The following is an 18,671-nucleotide window of genomic DNA, read 5'->3' as shown; positions in this document are numbered from 1 at the left end:
AACCTCCTAGGCTCAAGTGATCCTCCCACCTCAGCCTCCCAAAGTGCTGGGACCAAGGCGTGTGTCCTGCGCCCAGTTGGCAGCAGCTGTTTGAGATCATTGTGAACCTCCTTCCTTTCTTTTTTTTTTTTTTGAGACGGAGTCTCACTCTGTCTCCCAGGCTGGAGTGCAGTGGCACGATCTCAGCTCACTGCAAGCTCCGCCTCCCAGGTTCAAGCCATTCTCCTGCCTCAGCCTCCTGAGTAGCTGGGAATACAGGCGCCCACCACCACACCCGGCTGATTTTTTCTTGTATTTTTAGTAGAGACAGGGTTTCACCGTGTTAGCCAGGATGGTCTCGATCTCCTGACCTCGTGATCCGCCTGCCTCGGCCTCCCAAAGTGCTGGGATTACAGGCATGAGCCACCGCGCCCGGCCGGTGGACCCCCTTTCTTGCATTGTGGCCTGGAAGGTCAACCAGCTGAAAATGAAGGGTGACACCAGAGCCCCCTCCTGTGTCCCCCGCCTGTTCCTGGCAGCTGCAGACACTGGGAGGGCGGTTGGATCTAAACAGCAGAGGCAGCTGCAGCCTTGGCCTGACTCCTTTGTGAGGGGCTGGGTTCCAGGACAGCTGGATCCAGGTGCCAGGTGGTCTGTCTTCTTTTTCTTGTTTTTCATTTCTGCTCCCTGGTGTTTTTGGGGGGGATCCTCTCCCCACGGGGGACAAACATGGCCCCGACAGCTGCAGGCCACGAACCTTATCCCAGCAGGAGTTTCAGGGATGTCTTGTGGGGGCTGTTGTCCTACCTCAGTGCTGCTGCCTCCATGCTGTGCCTTTCCTGGGGCCAGACATCTGGGGAGCCCCACTCAAGTGTCAGGAGGGGGAACTGCAGAGAGAGGGGTCTCTAGCCGAGGAAGGGAGAGGAGGAAAGCTGCCCAGCAGAGCCGCGGGCGTGTCCCCGGTAGGAGGGCAGACCTTGGTCTTGGAGACGGGCCGTGGGGGTCCACCTTGTACGTGGGGAGGTCAGGACTCAGGAAGAGATGCTGGTGGTGTTGGCAGGGCTTTTGCTGGGCCTGCTGCAGTGCAGTGGGTGCTCCGTGAACGGGGCTGCTGGGGCAGAGGCTGCTGCAGTGCAGTGGGTGCTCCGTGAACCGGGCCGCCGGGACAGGGGCTGCCGCAGTGTGCAGTGGGTGCTCCGTGAACGAGGCTGCCAGGACAGGGGCTGCCGCAGTGTGCAGTGGGTGCTCCGTGAACGGGGCTGCCAGGACAGGGGCTGCCGCAGTGCAGTGGGTGCTCCGTGAACGGGGCCGCCGGGGCAGGGGCTGCTGCGGTTTTGCTGTTCGTGCAGCCACGTTGGTGCAGATGTGCGGGTTAGAGGCAGCCTTGCCACACAGGCGAGTCTTCACTGGTCTTCAGAAAGAGATTGGGGTGTGATTGATCAGAGAGAAATGATGTGTTCTAGTTCATTCTCAGGCCCAGTGAGTTGTGGATTTCATGCTTCCTCTTCTTTCCTCTCTATTCGTATAAAATTATTTCTTGAGATGATGATTATTTTATATATTTAATGATTCACTGTTTTGTCCAAGCCCAAAAGTATATCCTATACTGTACACTTTACACTTAGTGCAAAGGGCGCTCGTCATGGCTGTTGGCACGGCCAAGTCACTGGGGCTAACATGGCAGGCACAGGTGCAGATGGGTGTGGCTTACAGGGCCGACCTCGTATGGCTCCTGGCTGATTTAGCACGAGCGTAAGGAAGCTTCTGTTCGGGAGGCCTGCGTGCTGGTGAGGTCTGGGCTCTTTCTGATGGGTGGAGGGTCCTGCAGTTGTTTGCAGCACGAGGCTGCTCCGTCAGCTCTCCAGGTCTTAGCTGGGACGCCCAAGGCTGCTGCTCATGCCAAGCATGGTCGTGGGCCTTTGTTTGCACTTGGTGTGCTGTTGTCACCCCAACAAGTGAGGGATGCGGGCGCAGAGCTCCTCACTCACTGCCAGTCCTTCTCTGGGAGGCTTTTTGTCTGCTCTGTGTGCTCACTTGCCCAGTGGCCTCTCTCATCCCTGATTCTGGGCGGTGCATTTGACAGAGGCCTGCCTGGGTGCTGCGGCCTCTGACATTTGCCCAGACGTTGCTTCATGCCCTGCTCTGTGGTCAGTTTCAGAGACACTCCCTGGATGGTGAATCTGTGTTTTCCGTTTCTTGGGTCGGCGTTCTGCACGCCTGCAAGGTAAAGCAAGGCTTCTTGTGCCATCTCTTCTGTCACTGCAGACGTCGGGTGCCTCCTGGAACACGTCTGCCTGCTTTGTGTCTGTGCCGCGAGGCCGCCTGTCAGGTCTGGGTCGCCTTGCCAGTTGCGGAAGCCTTGTTTCCACAGAGCCAGCCTCGATGGAGCCGCACCAGCTCTGTCTCTTCCATTCTTGACTTTTAGAATTTCCTGCCCTTACACTTTAGATGTGTTTGGTATAGATCTTTACCAAGATCTTTAAAATCTTGCTGACAGTCTTTGTCTTAACTAGACTATTGGTCCATTTACATTACTGTAATTATTATATTTAAATTTATTTCCACCATCTTTCCTTGTACTCTGTCATTTGAGGACCAGTTGCTTTTTCGTTTCTTGACTTCTTTTGGATTATTTTTGTTTCTTTTTCTTCTCTACTGTGTTGGAATTTGCTCACTTGGCTTCGTAGTGGTTGCCTTGGATGTTCTAACATGCAGAATTAATTTGTTGAAGTCTAAAATTAGTATTTTTGCCCTCCTCCAAACGATTCAAAGATCCAGGAACATTTTATTCTGAGCACTCCGTCCACACAGGACTTGCCCTCCCCGTTGCAGCCTGCATGCAGCATGTTGTGTTTCTGTGGGTCCTGACCGAGTGGGGCCAGGACTGTGATAAGAGCTTTCCCTAGGGCTGGATGGTGGCTTTCTTCCTTGTTCACCTAAACCCTCCCAGTCTCAGGCTCGGGGCGTCCCCCGGCAGTAACTGGATCAGCAACCAGGCCTGGCCCAGGCTCTCTCCCCTGACTTCTGCAAAGCTGTGAAAGGAGCGGGCGCAGGCCAGCTGCCGGCCAGGGCCCTCCTGCGCGGGGCCTTCCTTTTTCCAGGTTCCTGCTTTTACTTAGGTTTTGTTCTCTAAGGTTCTGAACGTTCTTGCCAACCCAGTGATAGATTTTTAAAGTTTTTAAAAATATATCTTACCTGGTAGTAATGCTTGTTCATTAAAGGGCTGATCAAAGCTGCATAGTTTACTCTGACAGAACGCAAGTGTCCACTCTGAATACATTGACTCCTGTTGGTGCTGTGGGCTGGGCTTGCGCCTGAGGCTGGAGTGTTTTTCTCCCACCAGGACTGGGCCTCCTCTCCTGGGAGGGCGGCTCCAGGCACAGCCATTCTGGCCCTCGGGTCATTGTGGCAGAGCCCGGAGTATCTGGGAGGTGCCGTGCCTTCTGCGGCTTGTTGTGGTTTAGCCTTGGACTTGGCTGGAGGCTTCACAGAAGGAAGCCTGTGGCTGGTGGGACTGCTGACATGGCCATGGGGGTGTGAGGACATTGCTGAAGTTTTTCTGGAACCTACGTTAAGAAACTGGAAGTGATTCCTCCCAGAGGCAGCTCACCTCAGCCTTGGCCACTCAGCCTCCGCTCCTCTGGTGCCCCAAGGCCCCCACGCTTTGCCCGGGACCCCTCACCTTGGGCCTGTGCAGACCCCATCGAGGCAGAGGTGGTCTGCCTATGTCCCGCTGCTGGCATGAGGCCGTGGGGGGCTCAGTCTTGTGTGTGTTTTCTGTGTCTGTCCCTTTCCTCTTTTTCTTTCCTGCTTTCTGTGGGGTAAATGAAAGTTTCTCCTCCTTTGTGTTTTTCCAGTGGATTTGATTATTTTCTTGGTCACCCTTAACATTGTGCATTCTGAGTCTTCCTACCCAAGTCGCAGTCACTCAGCTCTTCTGAGGAGTACCTGAGCGTGTGCGGCCCGCACTGAGCCAACCACATCTTGTTTGCCTGAAACTGTAGTTTTATCCCTTACGAGAACATGAGCATGAGCTTTTGTTTTATTTTATTTCTGAGACAGGGTCTCACTCCTGTCGCCCAGGCTGCAGAGTGCAGTGGCGATATCTTGGCTCACTGCAGCCTCTACCTCAGGGCCTCAAGCCATCCTCCCACCTCAGGGCCTCAAGCCATCCTCCCACCTCAGCCTCCTGAGTAGCTGGGACTATGGATGCGCACCACCACGCCCTGCTAATTTTTGTATTTTTTCGTAGAGATGGGGTTTCACTATGTTTCGCAGGCTGGTCTTGAACTTCTGGGCTGAAGCAATCTGCCTGCCTCAGCCTCCCAACAACATGAGCTTTTAACCAGTGGTCAATTACATTCACCACTGTCTTCCTCCCACCTGCCAGGCCCTGCCCCCCAGCCCTTCCCGCCTCTTGCCTCAGAACCTCTTCTCTGGGTGGCACCTTGACTCCAGACCCTGTCGTGTTGATATGAAGCCACGGGACTGTCTCTTCCTGGGGTTTGTGGTTTTCCCACCCCTGGGAACTGGCAAGCTGCGTTTGAGGGCCTCTGTTGGCCTGGAAGCCCTGGGGGCCGTGGAAAACTTGGGAAGTGGGCGGTTTCTGTTCTAGAGCCCAGAGCCCTCATCAGGGAGACCTGGCAGGATGCAACTTGTGCTGGCCTGGCCTGCTGCCCCTTTGCACAACTTCTGAGAGGGCACTGGTTGGCCTGCAGAGTCCAGGCTGAAGGCAGGGACTGCTCAGAGTTTATGTGATGTCACGCTAACAGGGCAGGCAGCTGCAGGCTGGGGCTTGGGCCACCCTGTGATGGGGGCTAGGACAGCACCAGCACAGCTGCCAACTGGGGCTCTGGGTGGTGAGTCTGGCGCCCTCCAACCATGTGCCTCCTGCAAAGCAGGCCTTCACAGGCTGGTGACAGCGGGGCTGCCAAGGGACGGGCCTGTGCCTGGCGTTTTCCAGTTGCTGTTCAGTTTCCCAGTTCCTTCCCGGCACCTTCACCTCGAGGGCACAGTGGCCACCTCAGAAGCTTGGCCTCAGGGATTCCTGCCAGTCCTCATGGCCCCTCTTCTGTACTCACAGTCCCTGCCTGTCCCAGCATCTTCTCACACGTAGGCGTCTGTCCTGGAGACGCAGGTGGATGGGCACAGGCGGTGCTCAGGGCAGCCCAGTGGGTCAGGGGTCAGAGAGGGCGGTCTGGACCTGAATTGGGTTTGGAGCCATCACTCTTGTGAGGTATGCAAACTCGGCAGATGGCAGGGCTGCTTGAGCAGTGGGCATGCACTCACACACACGTACTCACACACACGTGGGCACACATGCTGTCATGGACACAAGCTCACACGCACACAGGCATATATGCTCTCAGGGACACAGGCTCACACACACATGGGCACACACGCTCCCTTGGACACACAGGCTAACACACACGGGCACACACGCTTTCTCAGGGACACAGGCTCACACACACAGGCACACACTCTCAGGGACACACAGGCTCACGCACACGGGCACACATGCTCAGGGACACACGGGCACACACGCTCTCGGACACAGGCTCAACGCACACTCGGGCACACACAGACACGCTCTCAGGGACGCACAGGCACACAAACACGGACACACACTGTCAGGGACGCACAGGCTCACACATGGGCACACACGCTCTCAGAGATGCACAGGCTCACACGCACACAGGCACCCATGCTCTCAGGGACACAGGCTTACACGCACATGGGCACACATGCTCTCTCAGGGACACAGGCTCACATGCACATGGGCACACACGCCCTCTCAGGGATGTACAGGCTCACATGCACACGGGCACACACACTCTCAGGGACACACAAGCTCACACACGGGCACACACGCTTTCTCAGGGACACACAAGCTCACACAGGCACACGCTCTCAGGGACACAGGCTCACTCACACGGGCACACTCTCAGGGACACACAAGCTCACACATGGGCACACACGCTCTCTCAGGGACACAAGCTCACACGGGCACACGCTCTCTCGGACACAGGCTCACACACACGGGCACACACTCAGGTACACACAGGCTCACACGCACACGGACACATATGCTTTTTCAGGGACACACAAGCTCTCATGCACACGGGCATACGTGCTCTCAGGTACACAGGCTCATGCACGGACACACGCTCTCGGACACACAGGCTCACACACGGACACACATGCTCTCTCGGACACACAGGCTCACACACACACGGGTACTCACGCTGTCTCGGACACACAGGCTCACGTGCCCACAGGCACACACGCTTTCTCAGGGACACACAGGCTCACACAAACGGTCTCTCAGGGACACACGAGCTCACGCGCACACGAGCATACCTGCTGTCTCAGGGACACGGGCTCACGCACGCCGGCGCACACGCACACGGGCACACACCCTCCCTCTGGGACACACAGGCCCACATGCATGCTGCGTGCCGGCCCTGGAGCGGGGATGGGGACCCGCGCTTCTTGGAGCGAGGGGCCTCTGGCACCCTGGTCTATGGCAGGCGTCGCCAGCCCAGGCAGATGCTGTTTCCACGCTTGCTTTCCCAGCAGACCCTGTCTGGAGCTGGCACAGAGCATCCTCTGTTCCAGATTCGGCGTGGGACGTTGGAAGCAAGCGCCTGTTGCCCACTCATGACTGGAACTTTCCGGCAGTGTGAGGTGGGGGCGGGAAGCCCTTGTGACGTGCCTGGGGCCTGGGCTTGTCCTGCTCTCTGGGCCTGTCCTGCTCCCTGTGTCCACTGTGGACCAGGCTGGGCTGTGGCCTTGACTGCTACGGAGACCACCACAGGCCCTGGGGGCCCCACGTCTGCAGGACGAGGATGAGAACAGAGCACACCTGCCTCATAGGGTTGTGGGAAGAACCAGATGAGGCCGCTGTCACCAGGGCGCAACTGTGCCCGCCACGGTGGCTGTGCGCCCGCGGTCCTGCTCACGCCACGCCACAGGGCCTCGGGAGGAGGTAGCCAGTGCCGGGGGCTGGGGAGGCCCCAGCAGGACTTGCTCCCAGGAAGCCCAGCACTGCGCCTCCCATGCGAGAACCAGGTGCCACGTTGCGGGGAGCCGCTTCCTGCGCCCGGCCTCTTCAGGGACCTCCCTCCCAGCTGAGCAGGCGGCAGCCCCAGCAGAGGGGGAGGTGGCTGAGGCTGGCCCTGGGCCTGGGGATGGAGGGCGCACGGCTGAGGCGCATCCTCGGGGCTCTGCCTGCCTGCTCGCGCCCACCATGACCTCTGCAGGCAGCAACCCCCACCTCAGGCAGGTCTCTGGGTACAGCATTCTGGTGGACAGCCTCAGGATAGAGTCCACGGTGACCTCCAGAAGCTTCCTCTCCCGTCACCTATTAAACTACCCACGAACACAGGCAAAAACAAAAATTCCACATCAGTAAACTGTGAAGTGGATTCTTTTTAAAAAGCTCATGCGAGATTACTGAGCAGAAAAGAAGAGGCGGGACGTGATCATGACAGACCCCTCAGCACCAGCCCTGCCCTTTCAGGACCCCGTGTGGCCCCAGCCCCACACCAGGACCCCAGTCTGGGAGAGGGCGGGGACAAGGGGCACTGGGCTCGGGTGGGCTTTGCCATGCGGGCAGGCAAGGGGTTCTTGAAAGGGTGGAGCTCAGGATTTTTTGAGAAATGTTCCAGTAATCACCTAATAAAAATTAAAATATTCTATTCCATTGAAAATAGAATTTTAGGCCAGGCGTGGTGGCTCATACCTGGAATCCCAGCACTTTAGGAGGCCGAGGCAGGCAGATCCCTTGAGCCAAGAAGTTCAAGGCCAGCCTGGGCAGCATAGAGAGACCCCATCTCTAGAAAAAATACAAAAATTAGCTGGGCGTGGTGGCTCGCACCTGTGGTCCCGGCTTCTCAGGAGACTGAGGCTGGAGCATCATTTGAGCCCGGGAGGTTGAGACTACAGTGACCCCTGATTGCACCACTGCAGTTCAGCCTGGGCGACAGAGCAAGACCCTGCCTCAAAAAAGGCAGAGGAAGAACAAATAGAATTTTTAAAATCAATGCAGAAGACAAAAGCAAAACATAAAACTATACAGAAAGGCAACCAACAAAGCCAGGTGAGAGGCAAGATTCCATGATTAAAAGAACAAAAACCTCACTTTAGATCACAAAACCAGACTAGAGCGGGTGCGGCTGGCAGAGTTCACCTGCTCCTGCCTTTTTTTTTTTTTGTCTTTTCAGTTTCTTATCTCCTGGGGCCAAGGCTGGGCTCTCAGCCTGAAGACTGTGTTCCCAGGATGCCCAGCTGAGCTGGGGGGGGTCTCCTGGTTTGCGGCGCTGGGTGTTCAGGTCTCCTGGTTTGCGGCGCTGGATGCTCAGGTCTCCTGGCTCTTGCTGGTGCTGTGCCGCTTGTCCCGCCTGCCAAAGTCAGTGACAGGTGAGAAGCTCTTTGAGACGTGAGGTGCCAGGCCCTCGTACCATCACCTTTATTCAGAAGGACTTCTGAAATCACCCAATTGTGTTTTTTGTTTTTTTGTTTTTTTGTTTTTTTACACAGAGTCTCGCTCTGTCGCCCAGGCCAGAGTACAGTGGTACAATCTCTGCTCACTGCAACCTCCGCCTCCCTAGTTCAAGTGATTCTCCTGCCTCAGCCTCCCGAGTAGCTGGGACTACAGGCCATGTGCCATCATGCCCAGTTAATTTTTGTATTTTTAGTAGAGACTAAAAATGTTGGCCAGGCTGGTCTCAAACTCCTGACCTCAAGTGATTCTCCTGCTTTGGACTCCCAAAGTGCTGCAATTCCAGGTGTGAGCCACTGCGCCCAGCATTGTTTTGTTTTAAAATAGTGTTTGTTGATTCACTGGGCAACATTGATTCACTGGGCATTGGGCATATATGGTAGTGAGCAGAAGACATTTTTATTTACCAGATTTTAAACAATCATTTTTTAAAGAGGTTTGAGTAGTAAGAAAAATACCCTGCACCACAGGATGCCACTGGCACTCGCCCTCCTTCGTGGGACCCAGGTCCCCCTGCACCTGTCCTGCTGCCTGAGGCCACTGTGCCGCCCCTGGATGCTGCCCCTATGGCCCTTGGGCTCTCCCTACCCTCCCCACCTCCTGGCTGCTGCCTAGGGCGGCCTGGGGTGAGGCAGTGGCTCAGAGTCAGCAACACTCAGCCTCATCTCTTACCCTGGAGGTTGGCTTGTGGGGCTCAGCTTGGAGGGGGTCAAAGGAGTAGCTGAGCACCCTTTGACCAGGCGGCCTCCTAGGACACAAGCAGGCTCCGAGGAGGGGTCTGACCCTTGTAGTGCCTGAGCCTCTGTTTCCTGCATTTACAAAGCCCTTCCATGGATTTTCTCATTTCTCTCTTAAAGCCAGGGGCAACCCACAGCCACACTCATTCAGAATTTATGAACAAGCCAGGACCCTTTTGTGGGGGGCCTGTCCCAGGTCACAGACCAGGTCTCTCTTTTGGCCATGGACACAGAGGATCCAGGAAGGGGCTGTGCTGCCAGGCAGGTCCATGCGTCCTAAAGGCACAGAGGCCCCTCCAGACTGCCTATCTCAGGAACTTGTCACTCAGACGGAGCCAGGTGTAACGCCAGCCCCAGGGCCAAGCAGCAGCTTTGCAAATGTTGCAGCAGCCACACCACAGTAAGAAATTCTTTTTCTGCGCATACAGGTGGCTCCAACCAGCACCGTCGTTTCTGTGTGGGGTGTGCCTGACCCCCTCCTTTCCCCCTCCCAGAAAGGTGAAGAAGCCGGCCCTGACCTCCCAAGTCTATTCCATGGCTTGCTGATGGGCTGGGTCACAGCTCTAAACCCCTCGACCTGGCCTGTCCTGGAGCAGGCGGCCTTGGTGAGCACAGCTGCTGAAGGGGCGGCAAATGCCGGACGTGCCTGTCCTGCTCACTGGGGTCATGTCTTTGCCCAGCCTGGCCCAGGCACTGGGCGGGGAGAAAGGGGCCTTGTGTCTCCAGCTCACAGCCGAGCTTTCAGAGCGTGAGACTGGGTTCATTGTCCAGAACCGGGAAAACTAAAAACAGCATTGAGAGTGGAGCTTGGGCCTTCTGGAAATGACAGCTGAGTAAAGACTCATTTATTCTGCTTCCCTTCTTGAAACTCACTGCAGTGAACAAAGAGAATGAAAAATAGGGAACAAGATTTAATCCACAATGGGCCTAAGGAATAGCCATGGCAAAGGAGGGTGTCGGCCAGACGGGAAGCAGTGACAGCCATATCAGGTCTCCAGCAGGCTGGGTTTTTGTTTAACAAGAATGGATTTTTGGAGATAGCATTGATGAGTATTTTAAAAGAATGGGGTTGTGTGTCTGGGGAGCTGAGTATAGGCAGACATCTGGCAAGATGAGGCAGAAGGCCCACGTGCTTCACTTTTCTATAAGATACAGACTTGTTTTTTTTTCTAATTTTTAGAGAAGAGGGTCTCACTTTGTTGCCCAGGCTAGAGCGCAGTGCCACAGTCATAGCTCACTGTAGCATCGACCTTCTGGGGTCAGCGATCCTCTCACCTTAGCCTTTCAAGTAGCTGGGACCACAGGCGTGTGCCACCACGCCCAGCTAATCATTGTATTTTTTGGTAGAGGTGAGGTTTTGCCATCTTGCCCAGCTGGTCTCGAACTCCTGAGCTCAAGCAGTCCTCCTACCTTGGTCTCCCAAAGTGCTGGGATTATAGACGTGAGCCTCTGCCCCCACGATCCAGACTCGTAAGGGGTGAAATGGGGAATGAAAGGATGGGCTGAGGATTCCTGTTAGTTTTTCAACATCATACTGATCATTGTGTTCATATAAGGAAACTACCAGAGACCAGGAAGGATTAGAGGGAACAGTAAGGGAACACCTGGAAGGATTAGAGGGAACAGTAAGTACTCAGTGTTTTACTAAGAAGAGTGCCTGTTGCCAGCAGGCTGACTGAGAAACCTCATAACTCACAGGGCATGTGGTAGCGTACCCAGTGGAGAACAGTTAGCCCTAGAATAAATGCTGCTCTGCTGCTGTGTGACAATCTCAGAAGCAAGAATCAACATTTTCAGTTTCCAAGTATCTGGATCCAAAACAAAGCTCAAGAATAGTAATGGGCCAGGCACGGTGGCTCACACCTGTAATCCCAGCACTTGTGGAGGCCAAGGTGGGTAGATCACCTGAGGCCAGGAGTTCAAGACCAGCCTGGCCAACATGGTTAAACCCCATCTCTACTGAAAATACAAAAATTAGCTGGGCGTGGTGGCACGCACCTGTAATCCCAGCTACTTGGGAGGCTGAGGCAGGGGAATCACTTGAACCCGGGAGGCGGAGGTTGTAGTGAGCCGAGATCGTGCCATTGCACTCCAGCCTGGGCGGCAGAGCAAGACTCCGTCTCAAAAAAAAAAAAAAAAAAAAAAAATAGTAACAGGAACACAAAAAATATGCAGCTTTCCAAGAGGTAACATTCATAATGTCTGGCATCCAACCAAAGATTATCAGGTGTGGAAAGAAACAGGAAAATAGAACCCATACTGGAGTGAAAAATCCATCAAAACTGACATAGATGTTAGGGTTAGCAGACAGGTTATTAAAGTAATTATTATAACTGTATTCCATATGTTCAAAGAGCAACAGGAAAGACTGAACACATTAAGTAGAGACATGGAAGTATTTTAAAAGATCCAAATTAGAGTTGAAACGAAAATGTCCAAGTACAAAATACGCTGGATGGGATTAATGGTAGATCAGAGATTGCAGAAGAAGATTCGTGAACTTAAAGATGAAGCAGTAGACACTCTCCAAACTGAAACAAGGAAAAGAAAAATACTTTAAAACAAACAAGAGCATCATTGAGCTGTAGGACAACTTTCAGAGGCCTAACGATTATGTGATTGGAGTCCCTAAGTGGGAAGGGAGGGACAGAAGAATTGTTTGAGGACATGATAGCTGAAAAGCTTCCCAGTTTGATGGAAACTATAAGCCTAGATCTGACCATCTTTTCTTTCTTTTTTCTTTGTTGACCAATGGATTCATGTCACATGATCTGACCATCTTAATGACCCCTGAGCACAAGAAATGAAGAAAATCACACAAGGCACATCATCATCAAGTTACTCAAAACCAGTTACAAAGATAAATCTCAAAAGCAGCCAGAAAAAAAAAAAAAAGCAAGGCCTTTTGTGTATGAAGGAACAAAGACACAGATGACAGCAGATTTCTCATGAGAAACAATGCAAGTGGGAAGACAATAGTGTAGTGTGTTTAAGATGCTGAAAGGGAAAAAAGAAAACTGTCCACCAAGAATTCTATACCTAAATATCTTTTAAGTGAAGGTGACATAAAGATGTTTCCAAACACACAACAGCTGAACTAGTTCATTACAGCTGAAATGTTACAGATGCTTTAGGCTGAAGAAAAACAAAACCATGTGGAAGTCTGGATCTATACAGAAAATTGAAGAGTACTGGAAATGGTAACTACATGGGTAAATACATGATATTTAAATCTCTCTAAAATGTAATTGTTTAAGAATAGTAACTGTGTAACAGAGAGGAATTTATAACATACACAGAAATTAAATATTTGACAAAAATGGCAAAAATAAAAGGCCAGGAGAGAAGAAAATGGTAAATGCATATATTTGAAGTGGTAGAATAGCCCTTGAAGGCAGAGTATGACAAATTAAAGATGTATGTTATAAACCCAAAAGCATTTACTAAAATAGCAAAGCAACAAATTACAGCTGATAAGTGAACAGTGGAGATAAAGTTGACCCACATAAAATACTTAATCCAAAGAAGGCAGAAAGGAGGAAAAGAGAACAGATAGAACAGGTAACACACAGCAAGATGGTCAGATTGCATAAAAAATAAATACCCACATATATGCGGGCTAAAATAAACCTTTTTTTTTTGAGACAGGATCTCACTCTGTTGCCCTGGCTGGAGTGCAGTGGCGCAGCCGTGGCTCACTTCACTCTATTTCCCCGGCTGGAGTGCAGTGGTGCAGCCGTGGCTCACCTCACTCTGTTCCCCTGGCTGGAGTGCAGTGGTGCAGCCATGGCTCACCTCACTCTGTCGCCCCGGCAGGAGTGCAGTGGTGCAGCCATGGCTCACTTCACTCTATTACCCTGGCTGGAGTGCAGTGGGGCAGCCGTGGCTCACTTCACTCTGTCGCCCCGGCTGGAGTGCAGTGGTGCAGCTGTGGCTCACCTCACTCTGTTGCCCTGGCTGGAGTGCAGTGGTGCAGCCGTGGCTCACTTCACTCTGTCACCCTGGCTGGAGTGCAGTGGTGCAGCCGTGGCTCACTGCAACTTTGACCTCTTGGGTTCAAGGAATCCTCTGGCCTCATCCTCCTTTTTTTTTTTTTTTTTTTACATGGAGTTTTGCTCTTGTCACCCAGGTTGGAGTACAATGGTGCAATCTCGGCCCACTGCAACCTCTGCCTCCCAGATTCAGGCGATTCTCCTGCCTCGTCTTCCCAAGTAGCTGGGAATACAAGTGCACCCCACCATGTCTGGCTAATTTTTTTGTAGAGACAGGGTCTCGCTATGTTGCCCAGGCTGGTCTTGAACTCCTGGCCTCAAGGGATCCTCCTGCTTCAGCCTCCCAAAGTGCTGGGATTGTAGACATGAGCTACTGTGCCTTGCCACCGTCTTTAAATTTAAATAAATAAATAGGTTATAAGTAAAAGAAGGATAAATGTTACACAATTCTAACTCTGATGTAAAGCAATCTGGAGTTACTATAATATCAAATGTACTGATTTCAGAGCAAAGGAAACTACCAGGATAAAGATACTGCACGATAAAAGAGTTCATTCATCAAGAAGACACTGTAAATGTGTATGCACCTAATAACAGAGCTATAAAATACATGAAGCAAAAACTGATAGTGCAAAGAGAAGTAGACAAATCCACAGTTGTAGTTGGGACTCTCCTGACCTGTTTCTCAGTGATGGATAGAACAAGTAGAACAGAAATTAGTATCAGCACCATCAACCAGCCTGATCCGATTGGCTTTATACAGCACTTCACCCAGCAGCACGTTCTTTTCCAGTGCACACAGGACATTTACCAGGATAGACCATTTTAGGGGACCATAAAAAGCATCAATAAACTTGAACAAATTCAAATCATATAAATTATGTTCTCTGAGAAAAATATAATTAGAAACCAATAAAAAAATCTGGAAGATGATTAGTTACTGAGCATATGTTCCATTAGTCGAAGAAATCAAAAGAGAGGTTAGAAAGCTTTCTGAGGCTGGGCGTGATGGCTCACGCCTGTAATCCCAGCACTTTGGGAGGCAAAGGTGGGAGGATCCCTTGATCTCAGGAGTTTGAGACCAGCCTGGCTAACATGGTGAAACCCCATCTCTACTAAAAATACAAAAAAATTAGCCAGGTGTGGTGGCGTATGCCTGTAATCCCAGCTACTGGGGAGGTTGAGGCAGGAGAATCGCTTGAACCTGGGAGGTGGAGGTTGCAGCAAGCCAAGATCCCACCACTGCACTCCAGCCTGGGTGACAGAGTGAGACTCCATCTCAAAACTCTTTGAACGGGATGAAAATGAAAATACAGCATATCAAAACTTGTCGGATATCATGAAAGCTGTACTCAGAGGGGTGTTTTATAACACTAAATACCTAAATTTTTTTTTTTTTTTTTGAGACGGAGTCTCTCACTGTCGCCCAGGCTGGAGTGCAGTGGCGCGATCTCAGCTCACTGCAAGCTGTGCCTCCCAGGTTCACGCCATTCCCCTGCCTCAGCCTCTCGAGTTGCTGCGACTACAGGCACCCGCCACCATGCCCGGCTAACTTTTTTGTATTTTTAGTAGAGATGGGGTTTCACAATATTGGCCAGGATGGTCTCAATTTCCTGATCTCGTGATCCACCCGCCTTGGCCTCCCAAAGTGCTGGGATTACAGGCGTGGGCCACCACGCTCGGCCCTAAATTTTTTTTTTAAATGTACAAATCACTGAACTCTGCTTCTAGCTTAGGAAATTAGAAAAAGGAAAGCAAATTAAGTCTAAAGGATGCAAAAGAAAGGAAACAAAGATCAAAGTGGAAATTAATGAAAACAGAAAAATAGAAAAAAAACGATTAAGCTGTCTTTTTGAGGCAGTCAGTAAAATCGATAAGCTTCTAGCCAGAAAAGTGAAAAAAAGCAAGACATTTTTATATCAATGTCAAAAATGAAAGATGTGGCATAACTACAGAGTCTGTTGCTCTGAAGAAGATATAAAGGAATAGTATGGTATAATAACTTATGCCAACAAATGTGATTAATTTTATATGAAATGGGCAAGTTCCTTGAAAGACAAACCATTCATACTCACGTAAGAAGAAATTTTTAGAGCCTGCTCAGCTCTGTATCTATTAAATATATTCAATGTGTAATTGAAAACCTTCCCACAAAGAAACTACATGCCCATCTGGCTTCACTGGAATCTCTGCCACACATTTAAGGAAGAAATAATAGCAATTCTATATAAACTCACCCAGGAATTTGAGAGGAGGGAATACTTCTCATTTTGTTATGCTGGTATTACTCTGATAGCAAAACCAAAGATGTTACAAGAAGAAAATAGATGCAAAAATGAATATGAATATGGATGTAAAAATTCTTAACAAAATTTTAGCAAATCCCATTTGAGAATATATAAAAAGGACAATATGGCCGGGCGCGGTGGCTCACGCCTGTAATCCCAACAACTTTGGGAGGCCGAGGTGGTGGATCACGAGGCCAGGAATTCAAGACCAGCCTGGCCAACATAATGAAACACTGTCTCTACCAAATATACAAAAAAATTAGCTGGGCATGGTGGTGGGTGCCTATAATCCCACCTACTTGGGAGGCTGAGGCAGGAGAATCGCTTGAACCTGGGAGGTGGAGGTTGCAGTCAGCCGAGATCATGCCACTGCCCTCCAGCCTGGGCAACAGACTGAGACTCCGTCTCAAAAAAAAAAAGGACAATATATCATGACCAATTGGCATTTATACAAGGAATATGTAATTGGTTTAAGAATAGAAGATTAATTGATGGAATCCAGCTATTACCAAACTAAAGAGAAACCATGTGATCATTTCAATAGATACAGTAAAAGTATTTTACAAAATCCAACATCCATTCCTGATTTAAAAAATAACTTGACAAACTAAAAATACAAAAGACATTCATGAAAAAGTTACAGTCAACATCATACTTAATGGTAAAAGACTGGATGCTTTCCCTGAGATTAGGAGGAAGGCACATATGTTCACTCTTACTAATTGTGTTCAGTAATAATACTGCAGGTTCTTCCCAGTGCAATTATGCAAGAAAAATAAAAGGATCTAGTTTGGAAAGGAAGAAGTAAAACTTTTTATTCACTGTTGACATGATCATCTCTGCAGAAAACATAATCTGTGAAAAACAATTAGAACTAATAAGTGAGTTTATCAAGGTTACAAGATCAAATTGTAAAAACAAATAACATTTTTTTCTGTATTAGCAACAAAAAATTGGAAATTATATTTTGTTAGTATTATAAATATGAAATGCTTAGGGTGACTTAACTAATATGTGCAAGATTTGTACACTAAAAACTACAAAATGTTGCTGAAAGAAAGTAGACCCAACTAGATAGAGATGTTTTGCTCCCAGATCAGATTTAATGTAGGTGAGATGTTGGTTTTCCTCTTACTCATCGATAGATTCAACACAACTGCAATCAAAATCCCAGCAGGCTATTTTGTAGAAATCGAGAAGCTGATTCTGAAATTCATATAGAAATGCAAAGGACCTGGAATAATTAAAACAACTTCAACAATGAAAAGCAGAGTTTGGGGACTCGCAGTGCCTGATTGCAGACCCGGTGCGTTTGGACTCACTGTGGCGTGGGGTCCCAGATGGGAGGAAGCTTCCTGAGAGGTGACGCCTGAGTTGAGTCTAAGAGGACAAGGAGGTCGGTGAGCATGTTGGAACCCATGATGGAAGGATGGACTGAGGATGGAAAGCAGGTGCATAGGGGAAGCGGGGTTGGTCAAGGTGGCTCTCAGGCTGTGGTGGATGCTTTTTAGCTTTTTAGAACTTCACTGATACTGCTGTTTTACTTTTCAAAAAGATTGAAGCTGTACGAGCAGGTCACCTGTTTCCTCTCAAACAAGAAATTAAAAATATTTGAGTTTCATTTCTTCTTTTTCCTTTTTTTTTTTTTTTTTTTTGAGACAGAGTCTTGCTCTGTCGCCCAGGCCGGAGTGCAGTGGCACGATTCCGGCTCACTGCAACCTCAGCCTCCTGGGTTCAAGTGATTCTCCTGCCTCAGCCTCCCGCATAGCTGGGATTACGGGCACATGCTGCCACGCCTGGCTAATTTTTGTACTTTTAGTAGAGATGGGGTTTCGCCGTGTTGGCTAGGCTGGTCTTGAACCCCCGACCTCAAATGATCCACCTGCCTCGGCCTCCCAAAGTGCTGGGATTATAGGCGTGAGCCACCGCGCCCGGCCTGAGTTTCATTTTTAAAAATAGCATTCGTAGCAGTCCCAAGCATTAAAATAAATAGTTGTGTGGAGATTTGAGTGGCGGAAAGCGCGTTTCCTCTAAGGAGGTGGTTACCCCACTTGTGAGCGGCGTGAGTGTAGGTAGGATTTGTGGCCCCACAATCTGTCTGGGACTTGGAGAAAGTTTCCAATTGGCCTGCAGTGTCCCTTCCCGTCACCTGCTGTGCTCTCTTCTGGGGCTTGAGTCTTTTTTATTTCCCCTTGAGTTAGCACAGCTAGTATCTATGGAATGGCCTCTCCTGGGGGGCGGGGTGGGGGCTGTACTGATACCAGCTGGGGCATCCGGGAGCAAGGAGACAGGTGCCCACCACAGCAGTGCCCACCACGGTTCGGCAGACTGTCGGTGTAGCGGCACATGTGAGGCCCTGTGGCTTCTATAAGCCAGTGCTGCAGGTGAAGTGGCACCAAGGCTAGGAGCAGCCATACAGCCGTGGGTCCCTCCCCGTCACCACCCGGGCCGGAGGCCATGGGTTCTGATTTCTAACAGCAGAGGCTGCTTTTGCCTGACCTTGAACCTCAGGAAAGGCAACTGTACTCTGTGCATTCAGTTGTGTCTGGCCTTTTTTTTTTTTTGAGACAGTGTCTCGCTCTGTGGCCCAGGCTGGAGCGCAGTGGCGGGATCCTCCCTCCTCTTCCTCCCATGTAGCTGGGACCATAGCCACGCTCCACCACACTCGGCTGATTTCCTTACTTATTGGTAGGAGTTTTTAATATGTCTGATGTGGCCCTTTGTCAGATTACACACACACATTACACATGTTCTCTGTAGCAAATATCTCCCACTTAGGATGTGGTTTTTTTTTTTTTTTTTTGCTTAATAGTTTCTTGATAAACAGATGTTCTTAATTTTACTATAGTCCAATTTGTTAATTTTTCTTTTGTGCATTGTTTTTTGTGTGTGTCCAATTAAGATATTTGTGCCTACTGTAAGGCCACAAAGATTTTCTCCTACGTTTCTTTCCAAAAGCCTTATTATTTTACTTTTAACATTTAGACCTACAGCGCACCTAGAACTAAGTTTTATGTACGAGATTGGATGAGGTAGAGGTCAAGGTTCATTTTTTTCACACTTGACCCTTGAATAACTCAGGGTTTAGGGGCACTGACCCCCACCAGGTGGTCAAAAACCCATGTCTTACTTTCCTCCTCCTCCTCTTCCTTCTCTTAACTACAAACGGCCT

The 18,671-nt window shown here is 50.2% G+C and overlaps 1 protein-coding gene across 10 annotated transcripts in view; it reads left to right on the top strand.

Annotated features, from left to right (window-relative positions):
• The window catches only part of ARHGAP39 (Rho GTPase activating protein 39), a 170,047-nt gene that overhangs the window by 73,118 nt on the left and 78,258 nt on the right, over positions 1-18,671 (top strand). The window contains exon 1 of one of the 10 annotated variants that reach the window (XM_055348588.2): positions 8,194-8,400. The exons of 8 other annotated variants lie outside the window; for them this stretch is intronic. The gene's annotated coding sequence lies outside the window, so the exon portion shown is untranslated. Of the gene's footprint in view, positions 1-8,193; positions 8,401-16,791; positions 16,951-18,671 lie in introns of those variants that run through there. One more of the 10 variants, XM_055348587.2, reaches the window with a different exon arrangement.

This window comes from Gorilla gorilla, chromosome 7 (assembly GCF_029281585.2).
Source record: "Gorilla gorilla gorilla isolate KB3781 chromosome 7, NHGRI_mGorGor1-v2.1_pri, whole genome shotgun sequence".
Classification (NCBI taxonomy): Eukaryota; Metazoa; Chordata; class Mammalia; order Primates; family Hominidae; genus Gorilla; species Gorilla gorilla.
Note: the sequence above shows the minus strand (reverse complement) of the source record. Positions and strands in the feature narration are given on the sequence as shown.